At 35.3% G+C, this 20849-nt stretch overlaps 1 protein-coding gene across 1 annotated transcript in view; it reads left to right on the top strand.

Moving 5' to 3' along the window:
• Window positions 1-2496: 2496 nt before the first annotated feature.
• LOC149420618 (uncharacterized) overlaps window positions 2497-20849 on the top strand; it is a 269966-nt gene continuing 251613 nt past the window's right edge. Inside the window, exon 1 of the mRNA XM_089636394.1 lies at window positions 2497-2971. The gene's annotated coding sequence lies outside the window, so the exon portion shown is untranslated. The remainder of the gene's footprint in view (window positions 2972-20849) is intronic.

Below are 20849 nucleotides of genomic sequence, written 5' to 3'. Positions count from 1 at the left end.
GCTATCTCTAGTCTCACAACATGCCAAAATTGGGGATGCCATAGTTTCACTAGCTCCAGACGGTTGAGAGTAGTTGGGACTCTTGTGCGGCTTCACGGTGTATGCTGGCATTTTAATATTAGTGTGTGAAAGTCACACTAGTATAATTTCGTTTTCACACCCATGATCCGGATTTTACGGAGTATTATATGGTATGGATCCACGGAACTGTAAACATTACGCAACATTATTTGCACAGGTTTGTTGATGTAAGGTGAGCCGTAGTGGATTCAATTGCGGATATATTAGGAGATATAAATAACACTTTTTTATGGCGCCTAAAGTGGATTCAAAGCATACACTAACATTTGTTATGCGGAAACGTTAATTATACGAAATTCCCTAGATAGAAAAAAATCGCAAAGAAAGCTCAGAAAATTATTAAAAACAAGTTTTGTTCTGTTATATATGTTATAGGTACGCATGAAAAAATTGACAGTTAATCTTTAAATGCAACTAAAGCATTTTCGTTCTATTTCAAACAAGTCGTATTTTACTAAATATTTTTACAATTTTCGCTTAATTATCCGCGCTTCCTACGAGTAACATTCGTATTTACATATCTCTCTTTCAAACTGTGATGTATGGTTAATAAGTTGAATATTTAAGCGATAGATGGCGCTAGTCATAAAGCTTACTCCAGAGTCCGTCAGATGTCGCTAGAGTGTAACAGATGCTTGTGAGGTTATAGTGACATGGAACAAGCTTCTCAAACAGAGAATTACCAACCTTCGAGTAATGAACAGTGTAGCTAAATCCAGACCTATTTATTGTAACTTAAATTAACACAATTATAAGTAGAACCTTTTACTTTTTACAAAAAGTTCCCAATACCCAAATCTGCATAGTAAGAAACAGATATGACACAAACCATTTTTGAACGCTTACTATGAGGTGCCTATAGAATTTGAATAAGCCAGAAGTCGCGGGTCAAATACCGGCGTGTGCGAGTAAATTTTAGTACATTCATTTGTGTCATTTCACACATTTAAAATAATATCTATAAAAATCAAATTCCACCACTGTAATTGCATTTAATATCTTTTTATAAATACAACTTATCTGTAACCCAATCAACTCTCTCTTCAGTTAATAATTCAGATAACTCTCTGACAATTTTCTGAAAATGAACAATTTGCTTTTTTCACAGTTTTCTAAAGCTTGTCATATTGTCCCTAAATATGTCTAAGGCTTGTGTTTCTCTAGATGTTTGACAATACAAAAATACCAAAATCGTAATACGTTCATGTAAAATTAGCAAATTATCCATTGTAATGATTTTTCTAAACGTTTTTCAAGCAAACTTAGTAAACTTCCATGTTTTCCAATGACCACATTCGATCCATCACATCTAATCGCCAACATTCATTCAAAAAGAAAATCCGCAATAAAAATTGACCTGTCTAAAACTTTCGAAGTAGGTATTACAGTTTGGTGTAATATGAACCAAATACGTCAAGTCTTGCTCTTTTATCAATGAAATTTGCTTTTGCTGTCCTGTTATGTTTCCCCCCACACTCTCATTTTTGTGATAATTAAAGTTTTAGCTTTCCGGCCAGTAAAATATGTTTCACGTATTTAGAAAACTTTCTCTTATGTGAAAATATTTTCTATAGTTCTCTGCGAAGCTTACGTTTACTTCTACCTGCAATATTACTTCTGCAGTAATATAATAGTACTAATCAATAATGACTGCAGCCTTCTTCCGAGGAGTTTGAGGTTAAAATACAACATTACAATCAGATTCATTTGAAACAGAAGACTGTGAAATATCGCGCCTATTCCACCAATTATTGTAAATTATGCTCCACCCACCCTCACCGTGCGCCTCAACTAATCAAATTGGGAACTTGATACACAACTGCCTGTGTACTTAATATATTTGCTATAGAGATGACAAAAAAGTTTAAGCGGATTCACAGTAACTTTTATTCCCACTGGAAACAACTCCTAAAACGAAAACTAAACTTTAAAGTCAATGAAGGTAATAAGTTGCATTAGAATTTCGAAATATTTTAAACTCGTCATTTTGGCCCCATTCTCACCATTAGTATTGCAAAAAAAACACATTTTTTTAACTTACTGTCCGTAATTTTTGCTCAAGAATGAGTACGTAACATGGATTCACACCGCAAACAACAAATCATAGTTTATATAAATAACAAATCAAAAACTACAAAGCCCCCGTAGAATATTATTCACAATTTTACAATATTCGTACATTTTACATTATAATAATATACGTACCTACGTACTTGAAACAAAGACATCAGACACCGGTCTAACTCACACAAACACAATAATAACTCTCGACATCAACTCTACTATCAAACTTTCCTTTCAGGGGTGCGCGCGCACCGTCTGCCTCCTGAAAGCAAAAGCTTCCACCGACGCCGAGAGATGTCACCGGCGTCCGCGTCGGGGTCTTTCCCTCAGTCTAGAACGACCGTCCGCCGATTGCGGTTGTGCCGCGATCTTCTCTGCCTGCTCGTCAGAAACCCTTTTCTTTAGCTACGAATTCATTATACATGCAAACCGTTGTCCTACGTGACCAAACGGCCTCTAGTTACTCCGCGAACAAACAAAAAGATTAATAGACTGATCTGAAAAAAAAAATTGACAGAAAACTTTCGAGTTGTTTACAAAACTGGTGTTTGTTTACGGAACAGTGCGCGATTGACTGCATTTTAATGTTTATCTTCATTGGCGGTGCATAGTTCGAATATTTCAGTGAGTCTTTTGTTATTTCCATGCATTTTGGCTTTATTTCTACGGATGCTTGATGTGTTAATGAAGATCGCGTATATTTTGGTTTTACTGTGGTGATTTGTTTACATTTTTGGTGATTTTTACTGCGTGATTCAAATCTGCAGGGATTATTCAGTTTGGATTCGAGGTTTGTCTAGGAGACTTGGAATTCTACAGCCGAATCGTGAGTATATGTTTATTATTTTGAAATTCAACTGCGTACAACTGACGCAATAATGTATTTTTATTTCGAAAATATAAACTGACATATTATGAGGATAATTAACTTTTTTTTTATGAATTGTACATTATTATTCGACGCTCCCATTAATAACCATTATTTATGTGAATTGATTAAAAAACGAACAAATGTTTTTACAAAAATAAACATTGAAATGCTTGAAGAAAGTATGTCAGACCGGCAGTATCCCAACAGACCCCAAGTATCGGGGATCTATAGAAGCCCGAGTAAATCTGGCAGCCAAGAAACTGGGCGTCTTGTATAGGTCTTGTCGTCAAAAATAACTAGCTACTAACCTTATACAAATCTCAATTATGCCCAAAAATTTAATTTAAGAGTCGCCTCTGGGCTGGAGTCCCACAATACTTTATAAACCTACTTGATTCTCTGCAAATGAGAGTCCGTCTGATTGACAATCCATTATTAATAGACGGATGTGGCTGACGCAATGTGGGCATGCTGAGTATGTTCTACAGGTATTTTAATGAAGCCTGCTCTAAGGAGCTAGCATTGGTTCTCGGTGCACCGGAACATGTGCGTGAAACTCGACATACACGTAGCGGAACAACTGTTCACATTGATAATGGCTTCATGAGAACGGGACTCGTTCTTTGTATAAGACGGTTCGTATGTGGAACGATCTACCGGTATCTGTTTTCCCTCCTTCATATAATTCGGGCCTCTTCAAGACCCGCATTAATAAATCCCTTCCTACAGCCCCTATGTTAACCCGCCTCACAACGTCACAACGCTGCCCAACCGGGTGGCGACATTAAGCTTCCTGCCTTAACACTATACAGTCTGGGGAGCTCTTGTGAGGTGTCACATAAAAAAATAAAAATGTTAAATCGGGTACACATAGATCAGATCATCCACTATATAAAAAGAAACTAGCTGATGTGAACCCGGCGTTGCTCAATTTTCCTCTAATTTCTATAAATAAAATATGCATTTATTACCTTACGGAAGAAATTTTTTAAATGATAGTGAAAACCCTATCAAAGCCGTTGCGTAGTTTAGAAGAAATACTCGCACAAACCGACATCCGCGGATAGCGGCTTTATTTTAGTATAATAGAGAACAGATAATATTGGTGTTTCCTAAGCAGAAGAAGGATTTAAAAAAATAATAAATACCTACCTAAATAAATTATTTTCAATCTATCCCTATACGTAGTTAACTTGCTGATACCTGTATTAAAAAACAGTACTTTGACTGTACTAAAAAGCTTTTAAAATATATTATTATTCCATTTTGCCCACATATACCTAACCTAACCTCTTTGTAAAAAATCGACTCATTAAACAGTCTGGTAAACTAGTCACGTACAAAACAACTCTTCAAAAGGTAAATATCACCCCTTTTCCCTCTCAAAGAGCGATTATTTCTACTAAAAAAATATGTTACGTTCATATATTTTATATCCTATGGACAAGGAAAACTCTTACTCCCACATATGCACAACACAATTTTAATTAACAAAGTTAATTTTACAGTTTAACCTCTTCTTGAAAACGATTTGTGGAAAATATCTTTAAAAAATCCATTATTAAGGTGTAAATAACCAGCACGTGTACATATTTCTTATTCTTGGAATATGATTTATGACATACACATCGAGAAACTTACCTTGAATCTGCTCAGAAACGGGCGGTATGTTTAATAGATTCCCCAGTCTCAAAAATAGGCGGTTTGTCTAATGGATTTCCCAGTCTTAACAAACGGGCGGTCCGTTTGATATATTCCCCAGTCTTAATAAACGGGCGGTCCGTTCGATAGATTCCCCAGTCTTAAAAAACAGACGGTCCGTTTGATAGATTCCCCAGTCTTAACAAATTTGCGGTCCGTTTGATAGATTATCCAGTCTTAACAAACGAATCGCGATCTTGAGAGCACATAGGCTTCAGGTAGAAATGCTGTCCTTGTTTTACCGTTACTTCAATGAAAAATGCTTTAGGGAACTAGCACCATTGATCCCCCATGAAAAATGCTTTAAGGAACTAGCGCCATTGATTCCGTCGGCAACGGAACATGGTCAGGAAACACGACAAACGCACGCCCAACATTTTTATACGATTCAAATTTGCCACATGAGGACGGATCATTTCTCCGTCTCGTTCTTGAGTTCAACAGCTCGGCTGTGGAACGATTTTCTGGCGTCTGTGTTTCCTACCTCTTACAACGAACATAACTACTCCTATGTATAAATATTATAAATTATGCTTCCATTCATATATGCTTCTCATTAATTTTGAATGACACAAAGTGTCGCGTCGGTTAAACTTAATTAATTGATTTATCTAGCATTTTAAAAATGTTGTCGGGTAGGTTAGGTGCTTAATACCAAAATAGTTGTCGAACTTTCGGGAAATTGGTCGTGTGTCCCAATGAATTGTTGATTATTTTGTATATCCATGTGTAAAGTACTAACATTAATTATGTGTCAGCCTTTATGATCAATAATTTTACCTGAACAGTCATAATATGAATTGTACAAAAAATGTAATATTTCCAAGGCTGGCAGATATAGTCAGTGTTCAGGGAATCAATATGTTGTATCGGCTTTATATTTATGTGAACTATGAGATATGATAATGCCAACACTTTCCTAGTAATTTGTTCCAAACAATGAACCAATTATCACACATTGTTCGAATACATTATTCACTAGTCTGTCTTTAGACCTATTTCTCTATCTATTTTATTTTTATTCGGAAATAATCCATGTAGGGATGTAGATAGGTATATATTTTCAAAAGGAAAAAGGAACAACTATTCCTAAATACTATAAAAAAACTTTAAAATAAATACTTTCGGTATTGTCCAGGTGAAAGACCACCATTCGAAATTGGAAGATTGCTCGGAATTTAATATGAATAGCTAAGTACTCGTATCTTTCACGTCTAGGTCTAGGCCAGGTCTATTTCACGACTCTTTTCATCCCCACACAGAAGACCTGGAAGAAAATAATTTCCCTCAGGGCCCATGACATCTTTGGGGATACTATGTGTAACGTATTTTTAATGAAGGTACGTAGAGGAAGTTCTGGGAAGGAAAAACGTATGAGAAGTGGGTAGGAATCTAGGGATTAGTGTGTCCAGAAGTGACGGATGAATGACTTGTCGCTCCCGCTGTGGCGCAAGGTGATGGGTCAAGAGAGACTAGCTGAAGAGGTCAAAGGTTCTCTCCAAACTAACCTCTTCCGATCCGGCACGCCACGCATTCCGAACACACCTCACCCGATGAACCATGCTAAATTACCAATCGTGGTGAACCACCTGGGATGACCTATGGCAGAGACATCTTCAGCTAGTGAACCACTTGGGATGACCTATGGCAGAAACACCTTCAGCTAGTGAACCACTTGGGATGACCTATGGCAGAGACACCTTCAGCTAGTGAACCATTTGGGATGACCTATGGCAGAGACACCTTCAGCTAGTGAACCACTTGGGATGACCTATGGCCGAGACACCTTCAGCTAGTGAACCACTTGGGATGACCTATGGCAGAGACACCTTCAGCTAGTGAACCACTTGGGATGACCTATGGCAGAGACACCTTCAGCTAGTGATCCACTTGGGATGACCTATGGCAGAGACACCTTCAACTAATGAACCACTTTTTTTTTTTTTTTTTTTTTTTTTATTAACAAAATTTTTGATACATATACAATTCAGGTACATACATAGTAATATAGAATGAAAGAGTAACAAAAAAATCCCACAAAGGCGAAGCCTGAGCGTGGGTATTATAGTGTAAGGATAAAACAGTGGTGTTTAAAATATAGTTTTTTTTTAAACTTGTTAAATGTATCTATAGAGATCAATGTGATTGGTTTTTTTTTTTAGAGAAGTTTCTATTTTTTCTTTTTTTTTTTTTAAATTTACAAACATATACACACACACACACACACACACACACACACACACACACATACACACACAGATACACGCACACACAGACACACGCACACACAGACACACGCACACACAGACACACGCACACACACTCACGCACACACACACACACACCCACACAAACACATAAAACATAGATGCATGTATATATTTCTTTGATTTAAAGAAATTAATCTTTAATTTACAGAAAGACATGTGGTAGTTTAGTTATTTAGAAACAGATGGCTTAAATTATAGAAAAAAGTTACTCGCTTCGAAATTATTTCTTATCCAACTTTTAACATTTTTCTTAAATAAGTTCAGGTTTTGAGACATGTTGATGGAATTGGGTAAAGAATTGAACAATTTTGGGGCAATATAGTTGATGTGCCTTTGGCCCAGCCTAGTTTTGCAGTGAGGGACTGTGAACACGCATGTGGTATGTCTCTGGCTCGAGCGATTTGTGTTTTTGGTGAAATTGATAGGACGCGTAAATATAAATTTGAGACATTGAATACAATAGATCCGTCTTAGTTCCATGATTTCTGTTTCTTGAAATAACTGGTTGGTGGGATATGTCTTGGTCCTTTGGTACATTATTTTAATGATGGATTTCTGAGCGATTTCTAAGGGTTTTACGTGATTATTGTAAGTTCCTCCCCAGGCAATTATTCCATAGGAAATAGATGAAAGCACTAACGCGTCATAAACAAGTTTCATGGTTCTTATATTGACAATGTTGCTCATTCGTTTGAAAATGTAACTTAGGTATCTCAGTTTATTGACCGTCTTTTCTATATGGTAAGTCCATTTGAGTTGGCAGTCTATAGTAACTCCTAAATACTTGATATATTGTCCGAATTTCACGTCTTCGCAGTTTAAGCATGTCGCAAAGTTACAATTAGGGTTGTGGAACTTCAGATTAAGATTATTTTTAGGGGATGACTTTTGGGAATTGTAAAAAGGAATAAAGATAGTTTTATTCAAATTTAGACTGAGGAGATTTCTATCAAGCCAATCTTTGACTGTTGCAATACATTTGTTGGCTTTCCTGGTTGTTTCTTCCCACGTTTTACCTTGTACTGTTATTGCAGTATCATCGGCAAAAGAGAGAATTTTACCTGGTATTGCAATATTGCATAGGTCATTGATGTAGATTAGAAAGAGTAGTGGCCCTAAGACAGTTCCTTGAGGAATACCATGTTTTGTCAAGTCATAGGTACTTAAGCTTGTTCCTATTTTTGTGCGTTGTTGGCGATTCAATATATAGCTTTTTAATAACATGAAACTTTTGTTTTTAATACCGACTTTAGAGATTTTTTTTAATAAAATTTTGTGGTTGACTGTGTCAAACGCTTTCTTTAAATCCAAGAAAATGGTTAGCGTTTTAGTGTTAGAGTCAAGGTTAGAGTATATGCTTTTGGTTAAGCTAAAGATAGCGTCATCGGTGCACAGTTTGGTTCTAAAGCCGTATTGATTAGCTGAGAGGATATCATTAGATTCTAGAAAGTTCATAATTTGTCGTTTTAAACACTTTTCGAAGATTTTGGATAATTGAGAAGTTAAAGTTATAGGTCTGTAGTTGTCTGTTTTGAATTGAGATCCGGATTTATGTATTGGAATGATGTGAGAGAGTTTGAAGTCATTGGGGTAAATGCTATGCCTGATGCAGTTGTTGAAAATATGATGTATTGGAATGATTATATGCTTTTTAATTGATTTAATTGTGGTATTGCTAATGTTATCTGGGCCATTTGCAGACTTCTCTTTAAGGTTGTCAATTTGTTTTGAGATTTCAAGTTCTGTTATTTCGTTGAATGTAGATAGTTCATATGTAGTGACATTAGAATCTGAAAGGCCGGGAGGAATTTGATTCGAGTGAATGCTAAGACTGGGATTATCATCTATGAGGGTTGAGGCGATGTTTGTAAAGAAGTGATTGAAATTGTTTGCAATGCTCTCAGCGTCTTCGATGGTTGTGTTATTGTCAGTAATGATTTTTTGAGGAATTTTATGAACTTTTTGGTTCCTGTTTGAGATTTCGTTTATGACGTGCCATGTTTTTTTGGAGTCGTTATGAGCATTATGTAGTTGTGTAGAGTAGTATTGTTGTTTTTGTTTTTTTATGATTGAGTTTAGGTAGTTTCTAAATAAAATGTATTCGTTCCGTTTGGTGTGGTTCTGTGCTTCGTTTTTGGATGTGCAATATTTTTCGTGATTTTTATAGATCTTAAAAAGTTTGTTTCTGTGTTGTATTGAGATTATTAGTCCGCGCGTAATCCACGGTTTTATGTGTTTGTGCTTACTTTTTGGCGGTGCTATTGTTTCTTGACTTTTTTTAATATAATTTTGAAGTATTTCATAGAAGGTATTTAAAGCCAAATTTGGGTTGTCATTAGATAGGACAGCGATCCACGATTCTTCGTTCAGTAAGTTATTTAAAGTTGAATAGTTGATTTTAATCATTGCTTTGTTTTTCGGTTCAACAGAGATGGATAAATTTGGTGTATGATGGCCGTAAAAGGTGGGATAGTGGTCAGTTATGTCGATTTTTAATGTAGCGGATTTATGTTGGAAATTTTTGTGTGTTTTTAGAAATATATGGTCAAGACATGTATCGTTTGGATGATTAGGTCTGGTAGTGTTGTTTATATATGATAGGTATCCTGTGGAGTATAGAACATTTAGATATTCGTTTGCGGTCGGATTTAATACAGCGTTTTGTATATTTATGTTAATATCACCCATAAAAAATGCAAAATCGAATTGATTAGAGCTGTTATTGTTGATAAAAGTTTTGATTTCTTGTGTAAACAAAATTGGGGATAAAGAAGGGGAGCGGTATGCTGTTAAAATTGAGTATTTTTTTCCTTTGGAGGAGAAGGTTGCATGGACGGCATTTGCATATTTGAAATGAGTGTTGTCTATGCTAATGTTGGATATGGTGTGTATATTGTAAAATATGGTTATGCCATCGTGAGAGGTGTGTCTAGACGGAATTGAAAAAGTAGTGTAGTTTGGTAAGTTGAAAGGGGTACATTCACGCATTTGTGTTTCAGTGAGTGCAATAAAATCAATTTGGAAGGTTAACGAATTTAAAAGGATACAGAAATCATCAAATTTTTTTCGAATGCTTCTGATGTTCATGTTTAGTATGTTGAAAGATGTGTCGTAGAAAAGTGTGTTTACATCTTCAAAATTGTCACATTCAAGAGTTTCAGGGATGCTGTTTTCTTCTGAAGGGGCCATTTTTAGTTGAGTCCGGAGGTCATCTTTGAAGGTACAGGAGGGAGTCCAGGTTATTGAAGGGGTATGTCGCTCGCGTCTCTGATGTATATAATTGGAGTATCCTTATTTTTGCGGAGAAGGACGTTCCCGTTCTTCGTCCACGCGTATTGGTAACCCATCGCCTTTGTTGCTCTCGCTAGCCAGAGTAATTGCTTGTTTTGTGGCGTCAGCTTTTCATTTATGTAGATAGGGTTTATCGAGGTGGAGTGATTTATATCTTTGGCGGAGAAATATCCCGCTTTCTTTTTTTGGGAAAGGATCCTGTCTTTCAATTCTTTTGTAGCCATCTTTATTGTTATACATTTCTTTAGTGAGTTGGTGTAAATGTTTATTATGGAATTATTATTTAGTAAATCTTCACACCCTATTTTTTTAAAGATGCATTCAATAGGTAATTTAGGATTTTCTTCTTTTTTAGTTTCGATTCCGTTGATTTCGAGCGATGTTTCAAGGCAGTTTTGTAGAGATTGATTTACAACAGATTTTAAATTTTTGTTTTCTTTTTCCACTTCCTTAATTTTTTTGTGTAGTTTATTTCTCTCTACTTCATAGTCATCGATTTTTAGTGAAAGAAAGTCAATGGTCTTGGTGAGTTCGCACAGCTGGTTCTTGAGGTTTTTTACATCTTTTAATTCAGCAGAGAATTTTTTTTCTATAATTTCCGACATATCTTTTTTTAAGCTATCGATGTTTTTTTGGTTTTCAATGTTTTGAATAGCTATTTGAGACATTATGTCTTTTTTCATTACGTCCATTTTTTTTTCTAGGAACTGTATGATTTTATCTTCGCTATCCAGAATGGTTGTCTTGCCTCTGGTGCTGCTCATTGTGTATTTTTTAAAATAAGTTTATTGTTTAATTAGATGTTCTATATTTTTTGTTTAAAGGGTTTCAAAAATATCACACGTTACAATGCAGATTAAAATTAAATTTAAAAGAACAAAAAAAAAATGCGGTTGAAAAAAAAGCAGCAAAGTTTTTTTTTTTTTTTTGGAAACTGTGGGGTTTGAACTGACTTCCCGTATTCCACGGAGAGAATTGGCGAAACGTTTATACCACCAGGCTACTGACCGCCTGTGACGTATCGATAAATAATTATAATATTAATTGTGAGGGCACAGGTCCGTTTGTATTTGTTGTAATAAAAGGTTTTGATTGAGTTTGCAAGGCGGTCACTGTCACTTCAAATTGTCACTTTAATCACTTAAAATTGTAATGACTAGGCCGTTTAGACTAAACTAAATTGGATGAATCACTTCACTGGTTTTTCAGGTAAACACCAACCGTCGGTTGTTTGATTTTGGTGAGATTTTAACTATGAATTTGAGCGATTTTTGTGGAGCGATTATTTGACGTGCGCACTGTTTTAAATGTTGTCTAATTCCTCGTTGTCATGTCTAAACTTGGGATGACATATGGCAGATACACCTTCAGCTAGTGATCCACTTGGAATGACCTATGGCAGAGACACATTCAGCTTACAACCACAATATTTAGATTTGTTTAGATCAGCGACCATTGCATATTTGTCTTTCATTTTGTTTAAATATTATGTTACTTGAACGTAATGATCGTGTATTTTAAAAATTCTTGCCTAAACACAACCATTACCATGAAAAACGTATAGTTTTGAAAAGTTTCGAATCCTGTTCACAGAGAATCGAAAAGACTTTATAACTTAAATTTTAATTTTAACTAATAATATTAATGGTAATAATAATCGTATGTTAAATTAATTTACTAAGGCGATGCCATACGTAGTAATGCAAAATCATGTGTTTTTGGTTTGAAAATTTGGTCGCCTAGAAATGTTTCAGATGCTTTAATTAAATACTGCGAGTAGAATACATCTTGGCCTTTGAAATAATCCAGTATTTTTTAGATAAGTCTTTTTATAAGCCCATAAAAAAATAATGTATAAGGCCTATGAAAACTGCTTTAAAGTTCAAAATCTCCTACTTACGAACCCATTTTCGGTTATGATTTTATTGTATAATGTGGAAAATTAAGTTATTTATAAAATGATCCAAAAAAAAAATAATATTTATGCCAGAACATCCAAAAAATAAAATGAAAAGCACTTTTTGGCCATGTTTTTTTCTTGCATAAATCAAAACAGGCGGATGGTGTTAAGCGGGAATTTAAACCTTATCGCCATCTACGTAACGGTTGTTATTGATAGCGGCTCAATTTAAAATATTACACGACGTAGTACATAGCCTTAACCTTTTCTCATTTTTTATCAATGGTTACTTTGGATGTTTGATTGTATTCCTAATTTTTTTTTTAATATTAATAACATAATATATGTATCTGATGTACCCATCATAAATAAGCAGGGCTTGTCTGTATGGGGGAGGGGGGGGGGTGGGTATGGTTGATTTGTTTTAATCTTCTATCTATCTATATAAATAATAATGTTTGTTTGTTCAAATAATTCTCCGAAAGTTCTTCGCCGATTGTTTTGATGTTTTGACACAACGTTGTGTTCGAATACGCGTGTGTTTTATACCCATATTATTTAAATGTCACCTGTGACAGGTAAAAATATGTTTTTTTGAAAAATAGCGCCATCTGTGGAATAAACTTGCGTAATAAATAAAACAACGCCATTTGTTTGACGTACGAGCAACACGCGCTATTGTTTTTGTATCTGCACAGACATACTGAGCCACAGCAACGCGTGGCGGGGTACAGCTAGTGAAAAATTTGTTTTAGAAATTCGTACAAATATAAATAATAAAGAAAAAACTCTAGGCACTGCCTTCACCACAAATCGGTAGATTTCGATGGTGTGAACCCGTTTTTTCTGGTGTGAAGAAGCCTACGTGATACGGTGGAAATATTATCGAAAATGATGGTGTTTACAAAAGAATTAGATCACTTGTTAATACTCCCAGTATCGCCCTGGTGAAAGACTACCATTCAGAATCGAAACGTCATTTGAAATGTCTTTTTCCTTGTTTACATCCCAACCTTTCTCTCCCACATAACTTACCTCTACCGACTCCCTTCAGTCACACAACATGCCTGCCCTAATTTGTGATGCCGTGTGAGATGTTTATAAAAACAAATCTCAGTTCACATTAAGGCGCCGCGAATTAATGCAACATAACGTGGTTTTGGTTTGAATATTTGATTTCTTCTTATTAGGTATAGATTACACAACTATTTTTTTAAATTAAATACTATAAGTTGATCATATCTTAGCCTTTGATAAACCTTATCGGTTTTTTTGTGAGTAATTTTAACAGAGTTGCTAAACAAGATTCCATTCAATGTACCTGCGCGTTCAACAAGCTCTTGTGTCCTGTTCAGGGTTGATCAAAGCAAAACGAACTCTAAGCAGAATTCTCGCCCGAACAGACTATGCAATAATTACAATATCGTATTATCCAAGGTTGATATTTTCAGTTGCGAACTTACCAAATACAAGAGGTCCATAAAATAATATTTCTCTGATGTTTTGTGAATAATGTTTATGTCTCTATTATGATTTGATTTATATCTGCAACCTCTCTCCATGACTATAAATGTATTGTTTTGTAAATTTTTCGTTTTATAAAATCTTTTGTTTTGTATAATTTTTTTAATTCATATTCCTTTCTCACAAATTTAATTTACTTATTCCATATTATGCTGTTTCAGTAGAGGTAAAGTCATAATGAGGAAATCCATAATTGGTTTTATTTTACTATATAATACTTATGAACAAACTGATTAAATGTAAACTGTCGATTTTCCGAAAATGAATAAATAAATAAAAAAATAAACCTAGAGAAATCAATCATAAGTATCAGGCCCATAAAAATGCAACATCTCCCACTTACAAACCCCTTCTCGGGTATTATTTAATTGTATAACCAGGCGAATGAAGGTAATGTTTTGTGTTGCAGATAAAACAACTATTACTAGACTATACAACAACTATCAAAGATAACTTGTATTGTACCTGCTTATACTGTCCATACTTGGCCTATTCTGCTATGTAATAAACACTAATTATTGTACTCCTGATCAGCTTACCTTAAACAGTGTATATATGTAAAAGTCTTCATGGCGTGAATAAAAAAATAAAAAAATTATATAGGTGTCACCTATGACAGGTAAAAACATGATTTTATGAAAAACAGCGCCATCGGACGTAAAAGCAACAAACGTTTCTCTATCTGCACAGACATACTGAGCCACAGCACAGAGCGTGGCGCGGTACATCTAGTTATAAATAATAATATTTGACAAGTCATAATTATTTCACCAAAAATGAAGATATAATATATCTCGACGCCATCTAGTGGTAAATTCAGCAATGACAAAGCTTTTCCTACAAAAATAAAGTTGGTTGCTCTCAGCTGAAAAAAAATATAAAGCAATAATTGTTAAATGAAAAATATTTGTAAAAATAGTGGTTAGATAAGCTGACTGGTAGTCAGAAGTCTGTTCAATTCCCGTCTGCGGCAATTATTTTATCTCGGGAGATTTTCAATTTGTATAGGCGTTTCAGGATAATAATTATTGCTTAATAATTCGTTATCCTTTGTGCTACACATAAAAACCTTGTCCTTTAAACATTAATTTTCATTAAAAATGATAAAATAACTGTCGATATAATTTTCTAAATAATTCGATATAAGTCAACACCAAACCATACCCTCTTCCGTGAACGCCATTAATTTAAAACATCCAGTGTAAATATAACTGGTAGTTCTAATATTTTTGGTTGAAATATTATCTGCATGTCACATGAATGCCGGATGTCAATATTTTTGAAAACGGTAATAATGAAAATGACATTTACTAATGGATCGAGGGAAGGCACTTTGTTCACGGGGTAGTTTCAACCCTACCTGTTATCTGTTATGTGTGGGGAGCTACCGACAAAATTTACCTAATATATTTGAGTGCTCTGTGACCCAAAACAATGACCTCTTTGTGGCATTCATTCAATATTTAATGTAAAAAAATCCATAGTTGTATAAAATAAGGTTATCGTTAAAAGTGAAATGTGTGTCGTGTCTGTTTGATACAAGCTCAGGCAGACACTTTCACGTTTTCGTAATAAAACATTGTGTTAAAATAAATATGTTTGAATAATGATTTACAATAGAAAATACTGTGACTATGAAAAATATTCAAATAGAACCACAAGCTTAAGACGTCTTGTTTCACAGAATTTGAACAATTTGTCAAAGTATTATTTTTTTAATGATAAACTGATGTTTATAAGACAATGTTTTTATGCATAGTACAAAGGATAACAAACTTTTATAAGCATTAATTACTCGCCTGAAATATCCTTACAAATTGAAAATATCTCCCAAGTAAAAATAAATGCCGCCGATGGGAATAATTCATATTATATATATTTTTTTAAATTTTTTTTTTAAAACATAATAAGCAGTAATTGTCTATTGAAGTATTTGTACATATTGAATTATTTGGCGTGTTGGGATAAGCCGTAGCTCAGTGGTCCAGAGCACCTGACCGGACATCAAAAGGTGCGGGTTCAATTCCCGTCGGCGGCATTTATTTTTACTCAGGAGATATATTAAATTTGTATGGATATTTCAGGCGAGTAATTAATGCTTATAATAACTTGTAATTCTTCAAAGTTTTATTCAAGTTCTGTTAGTATTTCATCATGGGCCGGTTGTTTTACAGTAATTATAACGCCGATTCTGAATACAAAAGTATTTTTGTATCTTTTTGGGTATTTTGTACAGTTTAAAAATAGTTTTGTAAAATACTAACAGGTCAGCCCCTGATGCCATCCTTTACTGAGTAATGTGGAGAGGTTGACAATTACGCTGACGTCATCAGATTCAAAGCATTACTTCAAATAATACTACTTTATACGAGAAAAAATAAATTTAAATATTTAGAAAAAATAATGGTTGATTCGAGGTCTTAAATTCTTTAATAATATTTCTTTGGACTATGTATTCTACAGGTTTTCCAATAAGAGGTGTTATTTTGAATAGCACGCTATTTCGGTAGATGTTACTTATGAAGCTGTCATTTTTAACATTTGACAAGTAGAAACTACGCCATTAATAAAAATGAAACGATACACGCTTCAACAACGCATTGAAATTATTAAAATTCACTTGAGTGAATCAAATGCAAATCATCTTGAGTGATGAGGCCCATTTCCACCTCGGTGGCTTCCTCAACAAGCAAAATTGTCGCATCTGCGGCTCGGAAAACCCAAGAGTTATTGTTGAAAAGCCTCTTTATCCTCAACGTGTGACTGTTTGGTGCGGTTTACAGTCCGGCAGAGTCATTGGACCTTACACTTTAGAAAATGAGACTGGAGCAACAGTTACGGTGAATGGATTGCGCTATCGAGAGATTATTAATGATTTTGTATGGCTGGAATTGGAAGGTATTGATCTGGACAACGTTTACTTTCAACAAGACGGCGCTACGTGCCACATAAGCAACGAAACCATTGATCTTTTACGATTTTACACCTCTTATTGGAAAACCCTGTATTTGTATTTAAACCTTGTTTCGAACCCAACAAAGCATTTTTAAGGGCAGGCGGTACTACATCTGAATAGTCGGAAGAAAAAAGATGAATAATAATACAAAAATAAAAACGTAAGTATAATGATACTACAGATATGGCTTTTAAGCAGTTATTTTTAATATGTTTTATTTTAATGATAATGTAATGTTTATAGACAAGGTTTTAATGCATAGCACAAAGGATGACAAAGAGCAGCTGACCGGCAATCAGAAAGCTGTGGATTCAATCATTGCCGGCGACATTTTTTTTTCGGAAGATTTTTTCAATTAGTATGAATATTTCACGCTAATAATCATTGCTTGTAATACTTAGTTAGGATTTGTATTTTTTTCCATGAGATTGAGATACAATATTTCAAAATCGAGATGTAAATAACGAAATAGGTTCCAAAGTATATTGAGTTTTTTTTTTAACTTGAACGGTTTTTGAAGAATTTGATTAAATGCTATGAATATTTTAGTTCGGAGATTTCATCACTTCTTTCTGGAACATAAAAATGAAAATTGAGAAATAAAGTTTTCAGTCTACTTTATCCACGCTCACCTGCAACGCTATGTTCATAAATATGTAAATATTTATCTTCCACCGTGTTACTTGAAAATTATCTATTTATTCCCGAGGAAACACGAGTTTCGGATACTAGACATTTTGATTTCGCTTAAGGACCCATTGTGTGTTCGAGTTTAAGTGCTTTTCAATGTTCAATAAGGTCTCGTCTAAATACAGAGGATATTTTTGCTTACACAAGTGCTCTCAAATATCGGGGATACAAACAACACTCAGGTAGATGAAATCGTCTTACCTTCTTGTAAGTAAGGCTGTTATATATTATATTATTTATTTACACGTCATTTTCAATTAATTTAAATTTGAACTAGCTGACGTGTATCCGGAATTGCTAGGGATTACCTACTTTTATGTAGGCCTTTTTAAGATATACAAGTATATCTAAGATAAGGTTTAAGATATATAAGGCTATTTAAGTATGTAGTACATAATTTTGATATATCTCATAAGGTTAACCATGTTAACCAGCGTTAGCAATGTAAGCCCCCGAAAATATATTTGTAGTACTGGTTTACAAAACATCGTTAAATGTGTCAACAATATCCATAATAATAATATGTGGATGATTTGTATAGCGGCGTTTTTGTGCAAAATTTCCTCAAGGGCCTTTAGTCTTCCCAACTATTGAATTAGGGAGCCACCTTTGGGCTGGTGCCCCAAAATACTTAATAAACCTGCTTGAATCTGTGCAAAGGAGAGCGATCCGTCTGATTGACAATCCGTTGTTAACAGACCGATTGCCTTCTCTAATGCATAGACGCAATGTAGGCATGCTGTGTCTATTCTACAGGTATTTCAATGGAGCCTGCTCCAAGGAGCTAGCAGCATTGATTCCTGATGCACCGGTGCACGTGCGCGAAACTCGACGGACACGAACTGAACACCCGTTCACGGTTGACGTTGGCTTCATGAAGCCAAGAGCAAGCCATTCTCATGAGAATGGGCCGTTTTTACGACTCGTTTTTGTGTAAGTCGGCTCGTATGTGGAACGAGCTACCGGCATCTGTTTTCCCTCCCTCATATAATCCGAGCCTCTTCAAGGCCCGCATTAACAAATCCCTTCCTACAGCCCCTACCTTATTCCGCCTCACAACGCCGCCCAACCGGGTGGTGACATAGTTTCCCTGTCTGTACACTGCACAGGCAGGGACACTCTTGTGAGGTGTCACATAAAAAAAGGGCGCTGTATGATCACTACCCAAATTCTGTATACAATTGTGATTCCGTGTTGGAGTTGTCACAATAATACGGAAGACATTGCCTCTAAATTGGTTTGCGAGGTATATGGAAAGAAATCAAATATATATAGCTCCGGGCTGTCAATTATTGATATTATGATTGTATATAAACAAGTTAAGTCATTATTATTATAAAAAAATAGTATGATGGCGGGCATATTTCCAGGTATCAACATTTAAGAACTCACCAAAAAGAAAATAAAAAGGATTTCTGAATTGAATTGAAAAGTTGTGAAGTCTAATAAATAGTTAATAATTCATTCCTGAGGTTTAAAAATGTAAATAAAAATAATGAAAATAATATTAATTTATTCCAGAAGGAATTCACGGGTTCATTCCATAATATGCATGTATTATTTGTATAAACATTTTCGTTTTAGAAATTCTCTAAATGATAGTGAAATCCCTATCAAAATCAGTTGCATAGTTTAGAAGAAATAAGCGCACCAACAGAGAGACGCAAATGGCGACTTTATTTTATAATATTTTGAGATATGAATAGTCGTCGACAATTTGCAATATAGTCGAAAAGTTAATCTAAAATGAAACTAAAATAAAATCATCGATTTTGACTAACTAACTAACTAACCATCACGCCGTTTCCCCGCAGGGGTAGGCAGAGAGGACGGACCGCCAAACAACTCGGTCTTGGTACACACTTCTTGCCTCATTCACATTCATACATCGTCTCATACATACTCTTCTATTATTCTGACTCTTGACATGGCCCGACTCTAGTATCTGATTCACTTGATCGTGCCATGTCTTCCTCGGGCGTCCCCGACTTCTGCTACCATTCGCATTTGCATCATATATCCTCCTTACACTCCTATCTTCGCTCATTCGCTCTACATGCCCAAACCATCTAAGCGTCCCTTTCTTAATCTTACTCATTACGCTTACATCAGCCTTGCACTCTTTGCGGATCTCCACATTCCTCACACGATCAAACATGGTTTTACCACACATACGCCTCAGAGATCTCATTTCAACAGCATTCAATCTACTTTCATCCTTTCTTTGCCAGTTCCATGCCTCACTTCCATACATCAAGGTAGGTACCAGCACTCCGTTGTGGACTGCTAACTTCGCTTCTTTGGACAGTTTTTTGTTAGCGCCAACGGCGTTCAGTCCTCCATTAACGGAATTACCTGCATTTACCCTTCTTTCAATATCTCTGTCAGCCTTCCCATCTCTCGTAAACATACTTCCTAAATACACAAACTCATCCACCTGCTCCAAGTATTCCTCATTCACAATTATATTGCACACTGTTTTCGTACTCTCTCTTTCAAACACCATTACTTTAGACTTACTTACATTCATCATTAACTCATTTTTCATGCATACTTCGTTCATCCTAGACACGAGAGACTGTAGATCTTCTATACTATTAGCAATCAGCACCGCATCATCAGCATACAACAGGCAACATACTTTCAAATTAATCAAATTCGCGCCCAATCCCACCTCTTTCAATTCTTGCATACAATTATCCATGTATAGATTGAATAACCACGGTGACATTACGCAGCCTTGTTTAACACCTTTTGTGATATCAAACCACCCCGTAAAACCACCGTTTACCCTAACACATGCAACGCTTCCCTCATACAGAGACGCGATTGCCTGAGTCAGATATGTATTCACTCCATACTTGGACAACACCTTCCATAGCTTTTTCCTGTCGACTCGGTCGTATGCTTTTTGTAGATCTACAAAGGCACAGAAAAGTTTCTGGTTTTTTGCCAGAAACTTCTCAGTGAGCATACGCAATGAGAAGATCTGGTCCATGCACCCCCTTCCACTCATAAAAGCACCTTGCACATCACATATTTTATCTTTTGTTTCCTTTCTTACTCTTTCAATCAAAATTCTACCATACAGTTTGCCAACTGAACTTAGCAGGCTAATAGCCCTATGATTCCCACATTCCATACGTGACCCTTTACCTTTGTATAATGGCATTATCACAGCCCTTCTCCAGTCTAAAGGCGTATAACCTTCCTTTAAACATTGGTTAAAAAGATTGCACAACCATGTGAGAATTATACGGCTACCTCCTTTAAAATATTCAGCAGCAATATTGTCAAACCCGACAGCCTTACCATTCTTCATACATTTAATCGAACTTTCTATCTCATCCATGCTAATTTCGGTAACATTCACTCCATCGTCATTCATATCTGATTCACCGCTGGAGTCACTGTCACTCACTTCGCTTTCGAAGACTTCCTCGAAATAATTCATCCATCTCTCTTTTATTTTTTCCTCATTCGTCAACATTTTTCCATCTT

Source organism: Hesperophylax consimilis, chromosome 10, assembly GCF_061612785.1.
Source record: "Hesperophylax consimilis isolate HC1 chromosome 10, BYU_Hcon_1.0, whole genome shotgun sequence".
Lineage (NCBI taxonomy): Eukaryota > Metazoa > Arthropoda > Insecta > Trichoptera > Limnephilidae > Hesperophylax > Hesperophylax consimilis.
Note: the sequence above shows the minus strand (reverse complement) of the source record. Positions and strands in the feature narration are given on the sequence as shown.